Source organism: Psammomys obesus, unplaced genomic scaffold, assembly GCF_907164565.1.
Source record: "Psammomys obesus unplaced genomic scaffold, mPsaObe1.curated_primary_1811, whole genome shotgun sequence".
Classification (NCBI taxonomy): Eukaryota; Metazoa; Chordata; class Mammalia; order Rodentia; family Muridae; genus Psammomys; species Psammomys obesus.
The window spans coordinates 41,133,661-41,139,804 of record NW_026587216.1 but is presented as its reverse complement, the minus strand read 5'-3'; positions in this window follow the sequence as shown (position 1 = coordinate 41,139,804).

Here is a 6,144-nt window from a genome sequence, read left to right as displayed (position 1 = left end):
TGTGTGTGTGTGTGTGTGTGTGTGTGTGTGTGTGTGTGTGTGTGTGTTTGGAGACCCTGTAACCCTGGCTGACCCAAAACTTGCTGTGTAGACCAGGCTGGTCTCAAACTCACAGAGATTCACCTGCTCTGTCTCCCAAATACTGGGATTAAAGGTTTGCACCTCATGCCCATTTCAGGCCTTTTAGAGTTTCTACCACAGTGTGCCTTTTCCAGAGTGTTGCCTGGGCAGATCCCCTTCAGCAAGCAGCCCTTGCAGATTGACTTCATTGCACTAAGAACATGCATTCAGAGTTCTCCAAATCTCCTTACAGTTTGGTCATTTTGGTGGAGTGTTTGTGTTTACATCTTTGTTTTTGTTTGTTTGTTTGTTTGTTTGTTTGTTTGTTTGAATTTGGTTTGTTTTCCTTGGAGTTGGATTCGGATATGAGGCTGTTGTTTCTGTTTTTCTGAGACAGGGTTATCACATAACTCTGGCTGTCCTAGAACACCCTAAGTAGACTAGGATAGTCTCAAACTCAAAATGATCCCCTGCCTCTGTTTCCAGAGTGCTGGTATTAAAGGCATACACCACCAGTTTTGCTTTTATTGCTTATTTGTATTCCATTGTGTGGACATAAGACAGTTTTTTAAATCTATCTTTACCATAAGCATTTGTGTGGAGATTTTTATATAGATAAAAGTTTTCATCTCAGTAAGGATAATACTTAGGACAATCATGGGACCATATGATAAAAAGGACCATCTTCGTAAGAAACTACCAGACTGTCTTCTAAATATTTATCTCATTTTGCAGTTTAGTCAGAATTAAGAGTTCCTAATAGCATGCTTTTAATTCCAGCACTTAGGGAGGCAGAGGCAGATGGATCTCTGTGAATTCAAGTCCAGGCTGGTCTACAAAGCGAGGCCAGGACAGCCAAGGCTACACAGGGAAACCCTGTCTCAAAAAACAAACAAAAAACAAAAACAGTTCCTAATAAACATTTCATGTTGTTAGTGTTTTCTATTTTGTCTGTTCTGAGATGTGAGAAGTATCACCTCACTGTCTAATGTCGCAATTATCTAATGACTTATTTATTACTTTGCAGGGGTGTTCATGTCTTTATTTGCCACCACTGTACCTTTGGCAGGGCCTTACCCTCTGACCATTGGATTACATTTATTTAATTATATAGTTGGTGCCTACTATGTACTTATAGAGGTCAGAAAATAACTTGAGAGAGTTGATTCTCTCTTTCTACCATGTTGATTCCAGAAATCAAACTCAGGTCATCAGGCTCAGCGACAGGCACCTTTACCTGATGAGCCATTTCATCAGCCTTTACCTTAAGAAAAAAAAAAAAAAATCTGGCAATCTATATCCTAAATTGAAGCATGCACATGATTTGAATTCAGTGATGTGGCCATCACACTTGGTGATGCTGAGAACATGATTGGACCTCTAAGAAAACAGATCCACTCATTCCTGGCTCACACTTTCTTACAAACCACCTAAGTATCTCAGCCATTCTCAGACAGATTGAATCCTGTTTTTTTATAATAATTTTTCTTTTTTTATATTAATCACAGGTTATTTACTTTGTATCCCAGCCATAGCCCCCTCCCTCATTCCCTCCAATCCCACCATCTCTCCCTCATCTCCTCCCTGCCCCTTTCCAAGTCCAATGATAGGGGAGGACCTCCTTCCCTTCCATCTGACCCTAGTTTATCAGGTCTCTTCAGGACTGGCTGCAATATCCTCTTCTGTGGCCTAGCAAGGCTGCTTCTCCCTTGGGGAGCGAGGGGTCAAAGCCAGCCATTGAGTTCACGTCAGAAATAGTTCCTGTTCCCCTTACTAGGAAATACACTTTGATACTGAGGTACCATGGGCTATATCCGAGCAGGGATTCTAGGTTATTTCCATACATGGTCCTTAGTTGGAGAAAAAGTCTCATAAAAGACCCCTGTGCCCTCATATATTTGGTCCTTATGGAGCTCCTGTCCTCTCCAGGTCTTCCTAACTCCCTCTTATTTCATGATTCCCTGCACTCTGCTAAAGGTTTGGTTATGAGTCTTAATATCTACTTTGATACACTGCTAGGTAGATTCTTTCAGAGGCCCTCTGTGGTAGGCTCCTGTCCTGTTACTTGTTTTCTCCTACATCCAGTGTCCATCCCATTTGTCTTTCTAAGTGAGGAATGATCATCTTATCCTGGGTCCTCTTTCTTGTTTATCTTCTTTAGGTGTATAGATTTCAGTATGTTTATCCTATCTTATAGGTCTATATAAGTTAGTATATACCATGTGTGTCTTTCTGCTTTTGGGATACCTCACTCAGGATGATCGTTTCTAGATCCAAATCAAGTAATCCAATCAAAAAATGGGGTACAGAAAAAGACAGAGAACTCTCTGTAGAGGATTATAGAATGACAGAAAAACACTTAAAGAAATGTTAAATGTCCTTAGCCATCAGGGAGATGCAAATCAAAATGACCCTGAGATTTCATCTTACACCCATCAGAATGGCTAAGATCAAAAACTCAAGTGACAACACATGCTGGAGAGGTTGTAGAGAAAGGGGAACCCTCCTCCATTGCTGGTGGGAATGCAAATTTGTACAACCACTTTGGAAATCAATCTGGTGCTTTCTCAGACAATTGGGAATAGCGCTTCCTCAAGATCCAGCTGTACCACTCCTAGGCATATATCCAAAAGATGCTCAAGTATACAAAAAGGACATTTGCTCAACCATTTTGTAGCAGCTTTATTTGTAATAGCCAGAACCTAGAAACAACCGAGATGTCCCTCAGTTGAGGAATGGATACAGAAATTGTGGTACATTTACACAATGGAATACTACTCAGCAATTAAAAACGAGGAAATCATGGAATTTGCAGGTAAATGGTGGGACCTAGAAACTATCATCCTGTTTTTCTTTGCTTTCTTTCTTTTTTCTTTCTTTCTCTCTCTCTCTCTTTCTTTTCTTTTCTTTTTTTTTTTTTGAGACAGAATTTTCTGTATTCCAAGCTGGCCTCAAATTTGTTCTACAGCCAATGCTAATCTTGAATTATGGATCCTTCTGCAACCACACCCTGAGTGCTGGGATCTGAGGTGCGGCCACACGTCCAAATCACAAGCTCCTGGGGAACCAACCCAGGACAAACATGGCAGTTGGCAGTTGCTACGCTGCCACTATTAGTGGCCCTTGATAATTGTTCTTCTCCTTTGCAAGAGTAAGAAAGAGAGAATACAGTCTCAGGATGGGGAGTGAAAGCCTGAAACATGAGTCTAAAATAAAAAGGTAGTCCAAGATGAGTAGTTAGATGGTTTTTCTAAATGAAGAGTCAGTGACTGGAAACCAAAGGGCATCATGAAGGAAGTGAAAAGGCAGCCTAGAACAAGGAGAGAAAACATTGATGAATCCTATATGCATTAAATATGTGCTCTGCAAAACAAATCAATAACTCTAACAATTCAGCAACAGAAAAGTAAGCGTCAATTAAATTGAGCAGTGTGCTGGTGAGATGATTCAGAGCGGTGATTCTCAACCTTTCCGATGCTGTGACCTTCAATACAGCCCTTCAGGTTATGCTGACTCCCAACCATAAAACCATTTCTGTTGCTACTTTCTAGCTGTAATTGTGCTACTGTTATAAATTGTAATGGAATAAACTCAGTGACTGGCTCTTTGATCACCTCCCCCTGAGGGGGAAGCAGCCTTGCCAGGCCACAGAGGAAGATGATGCAGCTAGTCCTGATGAGACCCGATAAGCTAGGGTCAGATGGAAGGGGAGGAGGACCTCCCCTATCAAGGGACTAGGAAAAGGGCATAGGGAAACAAAGGGAGGGAGGGTGGGACTGGGAAGAGACAAGGGAGGGGGCTGCAGCAGGGATACAAAGTGAATAAACTGTAATTAATTAATTAATTAAAATTTGTAATGTAAATGTCTGTGCTTTCTGATGGTCTTAGGCAACCCCGGGGAAAGGGTCATTTGACCCATCAAAGGGGTAGGGACCCACAGTTAAGAACAGCTGGTTTGGAAGATCAGGGCACTTGCAAACAAGCCTAAAGACCTAAGTTTGATTCCTGGAACCTATGTAAAGGTAAAATGAAAGAACTAATTCCGCAAAGTTATCCTCTGACTTCTACACTCATGCGTGGCACATGCTTGCCAGCACACACACAAACACACACATACGTGTGTGTGTGTGTGTCATGCATATCCAAACACAATAGTAATAAATAATTTTTAAGTTAAAAGTAGAAATGTCGCCATTGTTTGTAGTGCTTCTGGGTTCTGTTTTTCTATAATTTTGAGTAAAATTATTTTAAAGTGGTTATTTAAATAAAAAATCATTTTAAAACACTGGAATTAAAGGCACGTGCCACCATGCCCAGCTTATTTGGAAAGTTTTAACCTGAGACGGCAAGACTTCTCAGACCCTGAGAGGGAAGGGGCGGTTTACATGTGTCCTCTAACTCTCTTGATTGTGCATACTGCGTCCTATACATTCTGATTGGATAAAATCAAATCAAGACCTTTTCTTCTGTTTTTAGACAGGTAGCTTGGGCTAGCCTAACTCACAATTTTCCTGTCTCAATCTGTAAAACACACCTGTAAAAGTGCAGGATTACAGGTGTGCACTACCATGCCTAGTTTATGCTGTGCTGGCACCAAATCCAGGGCTTCATGCATGCCAGAAAGCATCCTATCAAATGATCTACATTCCCCAGCCCTAATTTGACTATTTTTTGTGGCTATAGATATAACTATTACATCTATTGATAATAATTTGTACTTAGGAGCCAAGTCAGCAATTTACAGAGCTAGGAGAGGAAGTGGAAGTTTCTGGTTTCCTTGAAGACTCAGTTTTGTCATGTGATGTTTTGCTGCAAGCTGGGCACGTGATGTTTTGCAGGAGATTGGCTTGTGAGAGGCCTGACATGTGATGTTTTGCTGTGAGCTGTCTCATTTGAGGGGTGTGACTTTGGCCAGCTGAAAACATCCTTGTGTGGACTCTGAGGAGAGGAGATATATAGAGGCCCACACACAGCGAGGCTTTGCTTTTCAGATCGACATTGATGCACTGATCTTCATGCTTCAGTGCTTGACTTTGCAGAGAGAAACCCTCCAGAGAACTTCTTGGGGCAATCCAACTGAGTCTTGAGACTGCTTGGTATTGGCCTTTGGACTGCTGGTATCCTGACGGCTGAATCTGGTAATCCCCTACAGATCCATCGACCTAATCAGCAGGAAGGAGAGAAGAGAGGTCTACAGCCCTTTTCCCTACTAACCTCCCACCTCAGGCTGATGGGTTGGAAGGATGGTGAAGGTGTTTAAGAACCCTAAATGAAGTAGGTTTGGTTAAAACTCTAAGCCTACAAGGAGCAATTTAGCAACTCACAAGATTTGATATTCTTTTATAATTTTTTAGGAATAGGGGATAATGATTTCATAATTTCATGAGTGTTTTGTGTGCCAAAGACTGCCCTACAAATGTATACGTAATGTATACATATCTCGTGTAGAACTTTCGATAGTTTCTGTGAAAGGCTGGCTGAGGAGCAGAGTCTTGGGAAATCTGAAATCACAGCAATATCAGACTCCTACATCCTTTGTGTCACCTGCACAAATGAAGAGGCCCCACACATGCCTCTGTGCAGAGCTTGGGGGGGGGCTTTCCCTTTTTATTACATTTGATATGTGGAGGCCTTTGAAAGCTTCTCCCCACATGTTAACTGATCTGGAGGACACCAAGAAAGTCCAAAAATTATTAAACTGAAAAATGCAAAAAAGCAGTCATTCCCCATTGTAAAACAGAAGAACCAACTACACAAACAAAAATCCCGGCCAGATAACTCATACCTGCCACTGAAATGGTGGAGGTAGAAAGGACGTCGTGAGTCTAGCCTGAGCTACAGAGTAAATGCTAGGTCTGCTTTCCACTCGACACTCCCCCCCATAAAAAACAGAAGAAAAATGGGCACAGGTGAAACTAGCTCTGAATTTCCAGTGTAAGAACGGAATGGTATCAGCATGACAGCGGTTAACAGTCTTGCCTGGTGGACTGCCTTCTTGTGATCATCTGTCCTGTCCCTCTCTCCCACATTTCTTTTCATTCTCTCCATTTTAGATCTGGGTTATACAACCACATACAGCTCTAA